The sequence below is a fragment of the Meriones unguiculatus genome, chromosome 1 (assembly GCF_030254825.1).
Source record: "Meriones unguiculatus strain TT.TT164.6M chromosome 1, Bangor_MerUng_6.1, whole genome shotgun sequence".
NCBI lineage: Eukaryota > Metazoa > Chordata > Mammalia > Rodentia > Muridae > Meriones > Meriones unguiculatus.
The window spans coordinates 850,712-867,176 of NC_083349.1; the positions used below are offsets into that span (position 1 = coordinate 850,712).

The 16,465-nt window shown below is 53.7% G+C and overlaps 1 protein-coding gene across 2 annotated transcripts in view; it reads right to left on the bottom strand.

Annotated features, from left to right (window-relative positions):
* Cntfr (ciliary neurotrophic factor receptor) overlaps positions 1 to 8,967 on the bottom strand; it is a 35,666-nt gene extending 26,699 nt beyond the window's left edge. The window contains exons 1-2 of one of the 2 annotated variants that reach the window (XM_021634456.2): positions 8,800 to 8,967; positions 786 to 894 (exon numbers count right to left, since the gene is read on the bottom strand). The gene's annotated coding sequence lies outside the window, so the exon portion shown is untranslated. The remainder of the gene's footprint in view (positions 1 to 785; positions 895 to 8,799) is intronic. The other variant, XM_060378216.1, reaches the window with a different exon arrangement.
* Between the last annotated feature and the right edge of the window lie 7,498 nt (positions 8,968 to 16,465).

Here is a 16,465-nt window from a genome sequence, read left to right on the forward strand (position 1 = left end):
AATATCATCTATTATTCTGTAAACTCATCCGCCCCACCCAGTTTTAACTTCTAACACAGATGCCACCCCATGTCCTTAGCCCCTCTGGGAAGAGTGTGGTGAAAAGCTTAACTTGTGCTGCAGCATCTCTTCTCCCTTCCTCCTCTGGACCCGTGAAGACCATGTGGGGGCCTGGACTACTCCACCCCATCCTTCACAACACGCACTCCTAGTTTTGTTGGGTCTGTGCCCCCACCCACCCTGCTGCCCTAAGCCAGGAAAATGGCCAGTGTGTTTGGGAGCTGAGATGAAAAGCCTCGCCGGCCTTTGTGGGCCTCTGGCCTTTGTGGGCCTTTGGCGGGTTTTGGACAATAGGCCCTTCCGTTCTGCTCCAGTGCCTCAGATGCCCTCACCCTGGGGCTGCCAATCCAGGGGCCTTGCCTGCTTCAATGAGAGGCAAGGGGAGTGAGATTCAGCCCCACTGCTGGCCCCAGAAGATTTTGGACCTGCCATTCCATTTCAAGCTCAGCTGCTCCTCTGATCAAGCCAGAGAGATGTTTTAGGGGTGGAGAGGGAAACAGAAACAAAATGCTCTTAAACTGTCATTAAGCTGCAGGCAGAAGGGTGGGTATCTCTATCCTTCTGTGGGTCTAACATAGGGGCATGAAGAGCCTCAAGCCCACGGGTCAGAGAAGCTGAAGGAGGCGATCTCAGGTCTTTCATTCATGGCCTCCAGGCCTTGGGTGCATCTGCCTGACACCCCAAGATTGACCTGCTCTGTCTGGGCTCCCAGCACCAGCACCTACCTCCTTACCACCAGGCGTACTCCAAGCACATCAAAATTATCCTCCTCTCCAGACCAAAGTCTTCCTGGGACTTCCAAAACCAAGAGGGATGATGGGATGAGGCTGGGTTCTAGAAGGGCAAAGGACACACCTCAGGTCACAGAGAAGCCACAGGTCTTAGTCCCCCTCAGAGCTCATCCCAGCCTCACAAGCCCGCTGTGGAGGGAGACTGGTGACCCAGTGTGCTCCCTGTGAAATGGAAACAGTTACCTCAGAGCACAGTTTTAACGATTCAGCACCTAACCGGCTGCTGTGCACGCAGCTAGGCAAGCATGTATAGCTACCATACCATATAGATTCCCCAAGCACTGCCCCCCAAAAGCTGGCTACTTTTATTATATCTCTGTGAGAAGCAGACAGGTCTGGAAGAGGAAAAAAATAGTATAATGTTCCTCTACCACTTCCTTGCTGACTTCAGTTATAAACCACAGGGGCAAACAGGGCACAAGGTCAGGCCCGACAACACTCGCAGATTCTTACCACAAATTCCCACACAGGGTTCAGACGGAAGGACCTCCACATTGCACACGCGCGCGCGCACACGCACACACCATGAGCATCAGCATCAATGCCTACCATTTTCACATCCTCCCCATCTCCACTATGATTTGCCGGGTGTCATCCTGCACCAGGAAATGTGTAAGCAGCCTTATTTGCACTGTCTCCTCTCTTCCTGAGATGGGTGCTAATGTTCTTGCCACATGAACAAACAAACAAACAAACAAACAAACAAAAAAACTGGCATTCATTGACTAACTTATACAAGACTGTAGGCTCCTCACTCCTGGAGCCTAGAATGCAGTCAGCAGCACCAGGCCTCCCTGGCTCTCACACACTCACACAGTGCTTTTCCAGCAATAAGAACTGCCAGGGGTGTTTATTTATTTTTGTAGTGCTTCGGACTGGACCCAGGGTAGGGCAGCACTGAGCTAGATCTGCAGCCCATCCGCTAGCAACTGCTTGGGTCCTTAGATCAGCAGACTTTACACTAGGTCCTTAACTTACTGCCCCCCATCCCCACCCTAACACACACATACATCCTGGCTCTCTCTGTGTGGACCAGACCAGCCTAAAACTTTCAGAGATCTTTCTGCCTCTACCTCTCAAGTGCACCACCACACCCAGACCTTTATTTTTAGGCACTTATCTTACTATTTTATGTGAATGAATACTTGGCCTTCGTGTATGCATTTTTACTGTGCTATACACATTATGTAGTGTGTGGTGCCCTTGGAGGTTGGGGTGTGTGTGGGGGGGGTGTGGATCCCCTGGAATTGGAGTCATCTGAGTGGCCCTGTGGGTCCTGGGAATTGAACCTAGGTCTTCTGCAAGAACAGCACTTTTAATAACCAGAGTCATCTCTCCAGCCCTTAACTTATATTTAAAAACAAAAATTTATGTTATGTGTGTGCATGTGCCTAAGTGTCCCACATGCCTGTAGGAGGCTGCAGAAGTCCGAAGAGGTCTCAGATATGCTTAGCTAAAGTTATAAGCCATGTGGGTGCTGGGACCCACATCTGGGTCCTCTGCAGGATAAGTGCTCTTATCCACTGAGTCATCTCTCCAGCCCCTTAACTTTATATTTTTGTGCTGAATCATCAAAACAACATTCTGAGATAACATTATTTCTATTCTGTAGTGAGAACACTGAGACAGCAAAAGCAGCTTTCCCCAGATCACACAAATGGCCACTGGCAAGGACCCTGGGAATCCAGGGCTATGGGGAAGCTTCAATGAAATCTAGCCACTCAATAGACCCCTCACCTTCTACAAGTCCCCAGGAGATACTCAGGGTCTGACTGTTTCCTCAACAGGTCCCAGGATAAATCTGCCAAAGGTATGATTAGGGGCCTAGATGCACGTTCATGAGAAAGGAAAGAGACTCTATCATGGAACCCTGCCCAGAAACCAGAAACATCCTAACCAGAAAAGGCCAGTAACTAAAACAGTGTGTTAGAGAGACAGGCTGGCTGGCGGTGACAGAAACCGACAGACACACCAAGACACAGGCCCAAAGACAGGGAGACAGACATACAACAAGCCAAAGAATGACAGGTAGCTTGACAAAGGGACAATAGCAGAGGGGACAGGCTAACATGGAAACAGGAACAGATACATACTGATAAGCAGACGCATAAACTAATACAGACCCATCTGACCTTCTCAAGGAAAAAAAACAACAACAAAGCAGACTAGGCTCAAGCTGTGTGTGGCATGCATGTACGTGTGTGCACGCGTTGGGGGAAGCATGCAGCATCGCTACGCACATTACACCAGCTGCTTCCAGCAATTTCATCTGATTAATAATAAATGCCCTGTAATTACAGCTGCTCCCCCAGCCCTTCTTCCTGCTTTTTTTTTTTTTTTTTTTTTGTCAGCTGCCGCCAGGACAGGCCCCGCCCTCCCCACCACAGACCCCATGACCCTCTCCATCCTCACCTGCAGCTTTCTAGGAGACTGAGAGAACGTGAGCTGACAGGCCAGATTCTGGCTCAGCAGGGGGCTGCCCTGCTCTCTAACTTGGATGAATGTCCTTAGGTGAGAACCAAGATGTCACTGCACTTGGTTTCACTCCCATCTCCCCACCACCTGTGTGTAACTCTAACCCTAATATGGCCTAGGGGTCTGGGCCTGAGATTCATGCAGGTGAACCATCATCGCCTACCATCCATGCTCTCTTGCTCAAAAATGTCACCACCCACAAGTGACTTAACCTTGGAAACCCGGAAGGCTCAAAGGAAAAAGGCACCAGGACAAAGGACTCTCCCCTATCCCATCACTCCCCACAGCTTAGGATACGGGGAGCTCCGGCTCTCCACTCCTCAGTGGCCCCCTCCCCTGTGCCTACCCTCTCCAGTCTACCTCCTTCCAGGCCTCCCACCTCCAAAGCATCTCTATCAGAATCAGCTGCGGGTCTGTGCTGATCTGTTTCTAATCGCTGGGGCCTGGTTCACGCTTGCCCCCCCACCCCAATATTGATTCCATTATTTGGAGAGACATTGACGTCAGGGGCCTGGATGGGCGCCAAAACCGCCTTCTCTCCAGTCCTGGGCCAGGGCCCAGCCACCCCCCACCCCCCATCCTGCTATCTCACTGAGGGACTTGGGAAGGTCAGCTCATGGGCCAAGGTCGCATGGCACTGCCTTCTATTTGGGACTCCTCTTTGCCTTTTTTGGGACCACACGCAGGACAGTTCCTCCTCCTGTGGAGAGGGCCCACATAAAGGCCTGAGGTCAGAAGTGAGGTAGAACTCTACAAAAGGGGGTCTTAAACCCCTTACTGGAACTCCCTGCATGGAGAGGATAAAGATGAGCACTGGCTCGGAAGAGGCACTCAGGGAAGACTTTACTTACCACACACTTGCTCCAAACTTGAAAGGGTGCCTACTGACTACTTGGTTTTCAGTTCTGCTGTCCGACGCACCTGGCCTGCTAAGGAGGAAATTCCCTGTAGTATTTAGGACCAACAAGAGCCCTGACGCTACCATCATTGGACTAACCCACACGACAGATTTTCCAAACCTTTGCTCTATACAAACCAAAGGCTCTCTTGTCTCTCCTGCATTTTCCACCTAAGCTTGCCTCAGTTTCCCACTCTCACATTCACTTGTAGCTTCTCCTTGGAGATGCTCACCATAATATGAGCTAAGACATGGCCATGCTACACAGGCCGCAGCCAGCCACCCCAGGGTCTGGCAGGGATGAGTGTTTTTAGGGCCCTGAATGCTGTGTTCTCAGACAAACATTAATAACCAACACAGACAGTCCACCCTGCCTGAGGCAGCTACCCAGCCTTAGAGCCGAGCTCTGGTGACTTGGATCTACAAAGTGAGGGACACACTTGACAGGACAGAGGAACAGAGACTTACCCATCCTCAGAAAAGTCACCAGTGAGCGGAAAGGGCAGAATGACCCTCCAATCACTGCCTCAGGGCCAGGTTGCTGTCCTGCTGTTCTTCTCTGGACTTCATTCCCTGAGCGAAGGGAAGCTTTTCCTATTTCTAACTTGCAGATCACCCACAGACCCTTTGAACCAAAGATGGGTGCAAAGAGGAGCTCTTGGGCCTCAAACCTTAAGCCCCCAAATCTCTCCTCTCCCCACAATCATGTCTCAGCATTGAGAATCGACTTCTCAAGCACTGGGGAAACAGTCCTGCCTACAAGAAGATGCTTGTTTGCTGGAAGAGAAAAAGCATTTTTCTCCTACTATATATCCCATCTATGTCACAGGCAGGGTACAGGCAATGAGGCAGCCCCTGAACCCACGAGCTCACAGGAAACACTACCACCTTGCTGAGCTAGGCAAGGAAGTAACACATGGGGGCATGGTTGGACACTTCCCTGAATCTGCAGAAATATGTCCCAAGTTCTTGGACTCTGCAGCACAGATAGGCTGCTTACCTCAAGTCACCTCAGCCTAAGTTCAGTTGCTTCAGCTTCAGCTTCTGGGAGCTGGGACCCTCCAGATGCAGGGTCTGACACTAACCTCCCACCTCAACCAACATGTTTCCATGCTTTAGGGGGCTCCCTTTGCCTGTTGCAAAGATAAAGGGGGACAATGACCCCTTGCTCTCCACCCCACAGGAAGCCAGAACCTATGTGGGTGTGTCACCCAAGGCCACAGAGTTTGCACAGCTCACACTCCACTCCCCCACCCTGTGGTGGCTCTGGAGGAGGGTCAGTCCACTTCACCCTTCTTGCTTTCTGGACCCCCTCCCCAAACCAGACACACATGGTCCCCCCACGACCAATCTGCATTTCAAAGAAAATCCACTCCATATGTTTCCCATTCATTTACACTTCCACTCGCCATGGGGGGGCAGAGAGCAGGGCGCCTTGCCTCTGAACCACCGATCCCCCATGGGGAGCCAAAGAGCACGTGTCCAAAGGGCTATGGAGCAGTTAAAGCCTGATGGCCTCCATGTATGACTCAGGCAGCCCCACCCACTAATCTCCATGGCGGGGTGGGGGTGGGTGGGGGGAGAGAGGCTGGTGAAGTCCAGGGACCAGGTAGAGTCCTGGGGTAGGGCCTCTCATCTTTAGGCAGCAGGGGCTAGGTGAATGTTCCTGGGTAACACTGAAGCCATGAGACATACCGTACCCGACCCTTCTCAGAGCTGGAGAGTAGACAGGGTGCAATCAGATACAGCCTCCTTTCTCTCAGAATCACACAAGCTCCTGAGAACTTCCCTGGAGCCCCTCCCCCCACCCAAGGGTTGAGGGGAGGGAGGCTTCTCGTGAAGAGGACTTAGTTCCCCCAGCCTGGCCCTGCTCCTTTCTACCAAGGAAGAGGTGCCCACAACTATTTAAGGAATATGTGCATGGCACACGGTGGAATCCGCCGGTTCACTGACCCCTGTACCAACAAACCACTCAGACATTCTGCCAAGAGCCTCAGTGGCTTGTGCAAGGCTGGAAGGGAAGCTCGAACACTCAGTGTTTCCTACCACAATCACAGTCCACGTGAAAGACCAGACAGCACAAAATGCATGTGTCATCTTCATCCAGGACACATTTCTGTTCTCCACCTTGATTGCCCCGACACAGCACCACAACCCAGAGAAAAACGTGGAAATGAGTGACAAAGTCTAGGCTGGCTCCGTTGGAACTGTGAACATCACCATGTTAGTGTGAGTCTGAGTGTGAGCCACAGGACTCACAGAGTTTCGCTGGATGTAATGTCAGAGTGTGGGTTTCTTCTGCTTGGTTGGTCCTCTGGAAGTGTGAGGGAGCCAAGCAGGATGTGTGTGAGCAAAGGTCCTGAGGTCTGCCTGACTGTAGCTCTCAAGGGGCCAGAGTGAGCCCCAAATAACTAAACAGTATGAGCTCTTGGCCTTCAGGGCATTCTGGGTATAAGTCCAGGCTTCCCTTTTAAAATAAGAACGCTAACCCCACTGTACGTGCAAGGGCTTCAGAATCCACGTCTGACACTCTGATTACAGGACAGAAGTGAGAACCCACAGTGTGGGCAGTAGAATTCGTAACATGAGTCTAAGTGGGAACTCTCAGGTCCTCCTGAATCTGAGTGTGAGTCCCAGGATTTCACAGGGAGGGAACCACCCAGATCCTGGTATGAGTCCAAGGTTAGCCCATGTGAATGTAAGTGTGGACCAAAGGGCCTCCCGTCTCTGTGTGAGCGCTGCTGAATCTGATGTAAGAGTGCAAATGCCACACAGGGTGTGTGAGTCTGACTGGAACTGCAGTGTCCCAAAAGAGTCCTAGTGAGCCCTATGCTCGTTCTTTATGTACGTTTGAACGTGGGCCTCTGGTCTTAGTGTGACAGAATCTCTGAATGAAACTGGCAATCCAAAGGTACGTTGTGGTCTTAGACAGTCAGAGTACCAGTCCTTGAGCCCCACTGAGCTGCTGTGGGCCAGCTCTCAGTCTCAGTGTAAACCTATGCACTAAAGGATACAGAGCTGTGTGCGCCCAGAATTGGGCAGAGCCCAGGAGCTCAGGGTAAATCTGAATGTGAACCCTCCTATCCTGGTGTAATTCTGAACACAAGTGTAAACCCCGAGTCTCTGGAATGAGTTTAAGTGTTCCAGTGTGAATCTGAGTGTGAATTCCATAGCCCCAGGAAGTCCTGAGTGTGAACTTTAAACTCATAGACTGGGTAGGCTCAGAGTCCCAACTGGAGTATCAGTTCTGACAGAGTCTGAAGCCTTAGCTCCATCTTAATCCTTCCTGGAACTTCAGAACCGACAGAAGGATTTGTGTGGGCTGTCAGAGTGGAGCCATACATGAGACTCACTGTCCAGCTAACCCTGCCTATTCATGGATGTCCAATTGGTCAAGCCCCACTCAGGGTTAGACATACAAAAATGCTTTCATGTTTCAGACCCCGGGACACACAACAGTTACCTGATGCACAAACACACTCAGTATTCCCAACACTTGACACTTAAGTGACTATGGCACAGAGATACACCCTGTGACACAGACACAAACACACCACAGGCAAAACAACTTGTGTTAAAGACACAGCACACACACGCCCAGTGTTGCCGGCACGATATGGGGCCGGACTCAAAAATACTCACACATAACGTACATGCGGGAGTGAGGGGGATGAATTCTCAAACAGAGAGACCAGACAGACAGAAAGAAAAGCCTGAATTTTCAACAAGGCGTGAAATAGTCCTCCCCCGCCTTAAGCTACCGGAGGGGGAGGGGGCCCGGGAGCAGCGGGCTAGACGCCGCCGCCGGAGCAGCTCGGCAGAGCGGGGAGCGAGGAGAGCTGTCCGTCTGATGACCTCCCCGCGGCCCAGCCCCCACGCGCTGGGAGATACACTTCTCTGTACAACCTGGGCACACCAGGAGGCACACATGGGCAGACTCACAAAAGAGACACTTGGGGATACGCCAGGGGCTTGGAAGCACACCAACCAGAGGACTTACAAAGAGACACACTGAGGAGGACCCGCTGCGTGGACATACGGCCAGGCGGACTCGTGAGAAAACCACAGACAGGCTCACACCGACACACACACACCCCACGCGCGGAATCACACGGATACCCGGCACTGGCAGAAGAGGAGCCATCTCTTCACACTCCGCGGCACCCTCAAGTCCAGATCTCCCCCACCCCGAGAACGAAGCAAGCTCTGGGTGCGTGGGGGGCCACCGTGAGCCCCCAGCTCTGGAATTTTCCCAGACCCCGCGCGTGCTGCTGAAGGTTGGAAGGAACAGGGACACTAGGACGTCCACCCTGGCCACCTCCCTCCAGCCGACCGCCGAGCTTCACCATCGCCACCACCACGCCCAACCCCCGGCGCGCCCGGACGGAGGGGGCTGCCGCTCGTGCGCCCCTGCCCCCGAGTTTGCGGGCAAAGTTTCTCGTGAACTTTCCTACCTCCCCCGACCGCGGGCCCCACGCGTGCCCCCTCGCCCGGCCCGCACGCACGAGGGCCGCGGGGCCGTCCGCCCGCGCGTCCGAGGGTCAAGCCTTGCGCGGACGGCCGCGGAGCACTCACCGCGCCCTCGGGCCGCCGGGCTCCGCGCCGCGCCCTTCGGCCGCCGCAGGCGGAGAGCCAGGCAGGAGCGCGGAGCGAGCGCCGCGGCCGGATCCCGCTGCCGAGCCCCGCGCCGCGCCGGCTGCAGCCGCCTCCGCCGCCGCCCGCTCTGCACCGGCTCCGCGGCTCTCCGCGGCTTTAACCCCCCCATCCTCCTCCCTCCCTCGCGCGCGCCCTCCCTCCTTCCCTCGCCCATGTGACCGCGGGCGCCCGCCCGGCCGCGCGCGCCCTCGCTCCCCTCCCCCTCTCGCCTTGTCTCCCCGCGCCTCCGCGGCCGCGCACCACGACCCCCTCCCCGCCGCGGCCCCCGCGCGCCCCCTCCCTGGCACGTCCCCGCGCCTGGCACGGGCGGCACGCTCGCAGGGGCACGCTCGCCCGCGCAGGCCTGAGAGCCCCCACTCCCACTCGCCCCGCGCAGGCAGGCGCCCTACCCCCGCTAGCACGCTACGCACTGGCACGCGTGGCCCCCTCGCCTTCGCCCTTTCTCTGGCGCGCCCTCCGGACGGCTCGGGACCCGGCGCTTCACGCGCGCCCAGGGCCGCGGGTCTCGCAAACGCGCGCGCACACACCCACACCCACTCCGCCCGCTCTCCTAGGGCGGCCGGGCGCGCCCCCACCGCCGACATCGCCCACCAGGCTCTCGGCTTGGCCAGGTCTCTCCTGCGCACGCTACTCTGCCGCTCTGCCACTCAGTGGCTTGCACCGACACTCGGGCACACCCGGGACCAACTCTGGGGTTGTAGCATCCCCAGTACTAGGCAGAGTCCTCCGGCGCCCATTAAGCCAGCCCTCTCACCCCTCCCCATTTCCTATCGCCCCCACCAACGACCTCCCTTCTGACCCCTCGTCCGATGTTAACGGGCTTTACGCTTGCAGGACTCCAGGGACCAGGATGGATGCCCAGGCTCTTGCCATCGCCGGGACACCGGGCCTGGAGTGGGCAGCCTTAGGGAAGCTGTGACTTAACTGCCTGGCCGGACAGTCCCAGAGCAGGGCATGTCCCTCTGAGAGCTGAGCTTGGCTCTGGCAGCTCCCTCACCTCATCCCCACCTCTGCAGCCTGGGCCTTGGGGACAGGGCGGGGTCCACTTCACTGGACCTAGGCCCCTGTTCTGGCTACGATATGGGAGATTAAGGTTCGGTTCGACAACCTGATCAACTTCTGAGGCCACACGAAAACACAACAGAAAAGGGGATGAGGCAGAGAACCAGAGGTCCACCTCCTGGATTTTTCAACTGGCCTTTGACCCATAATCCCTGGGTCTTGCCTCTCCAGAGAACTGTTCCCCGGCTGAGAGCTAGGGGAGGGAAATACCTCGCTGTTTCTTCACACCCTTCCCCAGCAGGCTGCCTACAGCGCCCGGGCCCTTTCCCAACAAATGCCTCAGAGACTCTACTGCAGAGGAAAACCTTCCCGCCACTGCTAGAGCTTTTCGTTTTCATTTCCATGGCCCCACCGCTCAACAGTCTGGAGTCATGCTGGGCTGAAGCTCAGAGAGGGTGGGCCAGGGCTTAAGGACACACAGAGGCGTAGCTAAGCCCTGCTGGGGTCACATGACCACCCACAGCAGATGCTATCTAACTGGCTTCTCTGGACCACCTCAGGGTCCCCATCATGCAGACCCTAATTAGGGCTGAGGGAAGGGATGCAGCAGGTGCAACGAAATATGGAGCGTTGGTGATGGGGACACAGGCCAGGATTCTCTTTCTGTGCTGATAGTAGGCCTGGACCGGGTCAGGTTCTGGAGAAGGAGCTGATGCTGGCGGGCCCACGCGCTCACACCGGGCTGAGGAGAGGCCGACAAACGGACACGGAGACGGGCAGGTCTTGAGTGAGCCGACTTGATTTTTCAGGTGGGCTCTCTACAGGTTGAGGGCAGTCAGGAATTACGCCCGACAAACGTCCCCCAACGACACTCGGGCACGGGGAGGCTGCGGTCATCACTGCCGCAGCCACCTGGGGCAGATCACCGTTCGCATCTGACGAACGGCGTCGCACAAGTCCAGGAATACAACTCAGTGTGGTTGAGGTTGAGCGACGCACGTCGGACCCGGGGTGGTGCCGAGGGGGAGGGGGCCTGTCGGACGGCAGCGCCTGGAGCGGAACCAGCGACCGTGCTCGCTTCCCCGGGGCCGCGGCGCCACCTGGCGGGAAGAGTGGGGTGCGCGTTCTCGGGCTGCGACTCCCGCTCGGCGCTGAGGCCGTGGGGACCTGCGGAACAAGGCAGGGTCTGTCCCCTTTCCATCCTGTGATCACCTAGCTCAGAACCTACGTTCTTCCCACTGAGCTGGGCCAACAGCTTTTCACTCCTGCCGTTCCGGATGCCCTGTCTACTCCCTAGCCACTGTGCTTCCCCAGCCCTGTTGAAGCCTTAGGGTCTGCCGCCCATGGGCAGAGCCAGGCTGCTGAGACCCGCCTTCACCTCTGGCCGCATCGGCTTTCCAGCTCTCCTGGAAAGAGCTGGCCACTCCATGTCTGCGCCAGCCCCTTCTCTTACAGAGGTAAGGTAGACCCCACTCCGACACCTTCATTCAAACTGTGGCCTCAGCAGATTCACTCTTGCCCCATTTTCACCATCTTCCTCAACTGTGGCAGAGTGGCAGGAAGTCATAACCGCAGAGTAGAAGACCTACAATAATGGGGATCCCAGAATTAGGTAAGCTTGAGAGGCCTTGGGGCACTGGAGACACGTTCCTTGACTTCAGGTGTCTTTGCTCATTTGTTACTGCACTTTGTTATTGCGATGGTCCGGATGGACCCTGGGAAGTGCCAGGGCAAGGACTCTACCGCTGAGCAAAGACACACTAACCCTCCTGGGGGTTATGGCTACTGTGAGGGGAAGCACTGGGGCCACCCCACCCCACCCCACCCCACCCCAGAGTTAACTGCCATTTCAGGCCTTTAGGCTGCAACAACCAACGCTTTTCCATTTAAATTGATCTGTCTCCAGGAAGGAAAGCTACCTACGTGGTCTCACCTTTCCACTAACAGCCATGCACCAGAAGGTTCCAGGGCGAGGCAACCCCTGGCTAATAGTTACACTCTCACACAGGCTGCCTTAGAAGCACTAAAGACGGGGTCACATAAAGTCACATACCCTGTTTCACAGAACAAAGCGCATATGTTCGGCCTCACTATGGTGCATGAGTCATGGGACCCTTGCTTAAGCTAGGAGCCTGAGGTCTGAATGGAACTGAATCTCTGAATCACATAGCCAAAGCATACACAAGGCACAGCCACAGTCGTGTCACTCAGGCACACACACAGTCACACAAACTCTCAATCACACTGGGTTGGCGGGGCGGGGCGGGCTCTGGGAGGCAGTTACGTAAACGCCCTCGCAGCCCCCCTTACTCCTCCCCCCGTGCACCCCCCCTCCCCCTGCTTCCTCGCACAGTGCCAGCGCCCGGGGCGGCTTGGCCGGGGCCCGGGAACAGCTCGGCCTCGCGGAGGCTCCAGGCGCCGAGAAACCCGATCCCGACACAGCCCCGGGCCGAGCCAGGGAGGGGGGGGCCCAGAGCCCCCCCAAGTCAGAGACCAGACCAGCCACCCCCATGAGCGACTCACCCCCCTCATCCTAAAACACTCCAGCACCATCCTGGGACAGCACCTGGGGCGCGTTCGCAATCCTTCTGAAATCCTACGGTGGGGACGGACCACTGCCTCTCTGTGCCCTGACCCCCCCCAACCCCTAGTACCAGAAAAGGGCAAGCATTCCCTGAAGGTGGAGGGTGGGAGAGAGGTGGAGCCTCAGTAGGGAGGCAAAGCATTCAAACTGAAACCCTCCAGGTTCCCTGAAGCTCCTTTTCTACCCCACGAGGGCCCCTGATAGAGGGGCTTCCACTAGTGCCCCAGGCAAATGGCAAAAAATTTTTTTAACCTACCAGATTACCAATTCTAAATCATTCAATAGGCCCAACGCCTCCTTTCCCTCGTTTTCTTCCTTTCCATCAGGAAGTTCTAACTCCAGTCTAATCAGAGTTCCTCCTGCTTTGCTAAGAAGGAATTCTGAGGACAGATGGAAGCATTGGGAATCAAATCTCTGGAAGGAGGATTAAGGCACAGGAACCCCCTGGAAGTCAGAAATCTGAATGGAGGGCAGAGACATCTTTTCATTATAACCCTCACCCTACCCTGCAGCCTGAGGCTCTATTTTTCACAATAGCTTTTGAGTGTCCAATTGGGCTGCCCAGACCCAAGAAGAAAGGGAATTTCCCCCTATGTTCTCTGCTAATGAAGAAAACATCTCATGTTGAAATCCTGAAATCCCTCCTCTACCCCCAATCCAGAGTCTCTACCCCTCCCCCATCCAATGTGTCTGAGCTGGGGGACCACTAGGAGGGGTATCAGAATGAGAGAAAGCTCCTAGAGAAAGCATAACTTACATTGGGGGCATCTCTTAAAACAAGTGATTAACATGGTTTCCCCCCCCTTCTGCTTTTGGCTAAAATTACCCACTCCTGTGGCTGCATCCCAGAAAGGGTGGCCAAAGCTGTCCTGAGGCCCAGGACATGGCCCCCCTCCCCTGGGCAAGGAGCCTTCCTGAAGTTGTTTTCCTGGTCTCTTCCTCTTGGATGTTTTTTTGATTATTAATCACATTTTCCATTCACAGTCTGAGTCCAGACCCCTTCCCCCCCGCCTGGGGTCAGGGCTGGACAGGGAGGAGAAGCAGGCTCTGGGCTCTGGGAAGATGAGTTGGGGACAAGATAGGCATTGACCTGGCCTTGGCTGACCTGAAAGAGGCTGTAAGTGGAATGTCACAGATCACACCCTCTTTGTGCTGGCACATAGTAGGTGTCATCCTTAAGCAATACAAGTGAGATAACTGGATGAACAGGTGGTTAGTTTCACAGCGCCCAGCTGGCACTGGACAGCAGGGCCCTTGGTGTCGCTACAGATAGGGAGAGATCCTGAAGACATCTGACAGAATCGCTCAGCAAGTGAATGCCGCAGCCAAAGCAACACACAGCAGTGTCAGCACCTCCTGCTCTGTGTGTCCTGCGGTATGCCAGGCACTGGTGTAAACACAGCAGAGGGGCACATGCTGCCTTCTGAGCGATGGAGAATGACTAGCTTCCATACATGATTCATGCATGTGTCTCCTGGAAACTTTGAAAATGACAGGGTCTACTAAGATATGTAGATTTTAGGACCTGGCAATTCTATTCCCAGATACATACCTCAAAGAAAGGGTCAGACATGCTTTAATAATTATATTCCAAGTTGGGAGCAACCCAAATAGATAGTGACATGGTTGGGTAAACCTCAGACAAAGAGCCGAGTGCAGGGGAGGAAGGGAGAAAAGACTCAGGTTGCATACTGACTTATTTCATTTCTAGGAAACTTTGAAACAAGCAAAACTAAAATTGAACCTGTAATTTGAACTATATACCCTTAAATTTTGTGCACTTTACTGTTTACATTTTGCCTCAAATTTGTTTTTTAAGTTTCCACACTCATGGGGCTCACATTCTAATCAAGAAAGATGAATATTTTAAAAAGAAAATAAAGATAATTGTATAGTTAGCCCATGTAAAATTCCCATGTCTAGCTCCCCAGTCTCCTCAGCCAAGGAGTGATGTCTAAATGTCTCCTAAGAGAGGCACAGATTAAGCCTTTTTCTTTCCTCTCATGGCACTGTATTCCTTTGCCTAAGGTTACTGTGATGTCTCATTTAATGGCTAATGTGACATCTATCAAATTGCCTAATTAGTTGTGTGATGTCTGTAAGCTCTGAGGGCCATCCTGTGCTTCCAACTCTAGGTCCTGGGCCTGGCATGTTGGTAATTCTAACAGCTGAAAGAGATCTTGTGTACATGAGTTATACCTTCGGCTCTCTCTTAATTGTTATTATTATTTTTTGAGATGAGGTTTCTCTATGTAGCCCTGGCTGTCCTGGAACGCACTCTGTAGACAAAGTTGGCCTTGAACTCAGAAATCCTCCTGCCTCTGCTTTCTAAGAGTTGGGATTAAAAGTGTGTGCCATATCTCCTGGCTTCTTTTTAATTTTGAAACAAGACTTTACCAAAATGCTCAGACTGGCTCTGAACTCACTCTTTAGTCCAGGCAAGCCTTGAACTTGGGATCTTCCTGTCCCTGCTTTCCAAGTAGCCAGGATCACCAACTTTCATCACCAGACTCAGCTTGAAATAGATTTGTCAAAATCTATTTCAATGTTTAAACATAGAGATCCTTTAAAATAGATCAAATGAATATGTGGTGTGTGGCAGGCAGGACAACCCTGGCCTGTGAGAGGCACAGGGAGGTGAGCCTGTGATCTGAAAGCACTTCAGCCTCTAGTGATGAGAAGCAGGGTTCGTGACCTCAGTGCAGACTAAGGAGAGGCCTGGGAGGCCGGCTGAGAGACTACATCCTACAATGCCTTTGGTGCCAAGGCCATGGTTATAGGCAAGAATTAGTGAGATCTTTCTAAAAATTAACTTATGTGTGTATGTGTGCGTTTAAGTGTAGGTACACATGTCACATGCCTGTAGAAGCCTGCAGAGGTCAGAAGAAGGCATCAGATCTAGAAATGGAGTTATATGCTTATGAGCCACCATGTGGGTTCCGGGAACTGAATCTGGGTCCTCTGCAAGAGCAGTAAGTGCTCTTAGCCAGTGAGCCATCTCTCCAGCTCCTGTTAGTGAGCTGCTACACAGGAGGCCAGCTTTTCTTCCTGACTTAGACAAGGCCCTGGGGCTGGAAAGAAAAGACAGTGCCTTGATGGAGAGGGGCCACTTGGATTCCTCTTTCCTGCCTGCTTCTCCCCTTTGGGGGACCCCATGTCAGGTATAGACAGAGGCCTCATCCTGTGGCTGCTCTTTCAGGATCTTCCCCACATTGATGCTGGGTTCTGGGTTAAACTTGGAAAGACAAGCTGGTGGGATCCAGATGGGAAAGAGGATGGAGAGGGCCAGGAAGGACAAGGACATTTGAGATCAAGGGACTTGGTGTTATTTGAAGACAAAAACAGAAACACAACAGAGACTTGCAAAATCACAGATACAATTTTTTCATTTTACAAAAATTCACATGAAACTAATTCACTACCCCAGAAGTTGCCTCCCCACCCCTTGGGGCTTCTGTTCTTCCTGTCTCCTGTTGAGACGACTGTCCTCAAAGCATTGTTCCCTCCAGTGGCTTCCTGCTCTTGTAATAAGGCCAATCTTTCCAAGAAGGAATGAGGGTCCCCAAGATGGCTTCTCTCTCTTCACCTACATGGCTTTATTCCTGATGAGCCTGTGATCACGTGGAGTAGGAAATAGAGGTTGAAAGAGGTACCAACTCTCCCAGAAAATTCAACTATGGTGATTAGGAAGACAAAGACAATTTGAAAACCTGGAGACGTCAAATACTAGGGAATAGGCAGAGGCAGAAGGAGAATTCCAAGAAGGAAAATTGAGTTAAATTCAGTTCAACAGACATTTATTAGCGCCTACTGTGTGCCAGGCCCAGAGGGAACATTGTGTACAGAAGCACAGACGACTCCCAGGCTTTTGGCATGAGCGACTGGGAGATGATGGTGCCATTCACAAAGCCTTGACATGTTCAGCTGAAGGGTCTGTGGAATGATGAGTAGGCAGGGACAAGGCTGGGGTGGGCTGGCTGTTCAGCAGTTCCAGGGCCC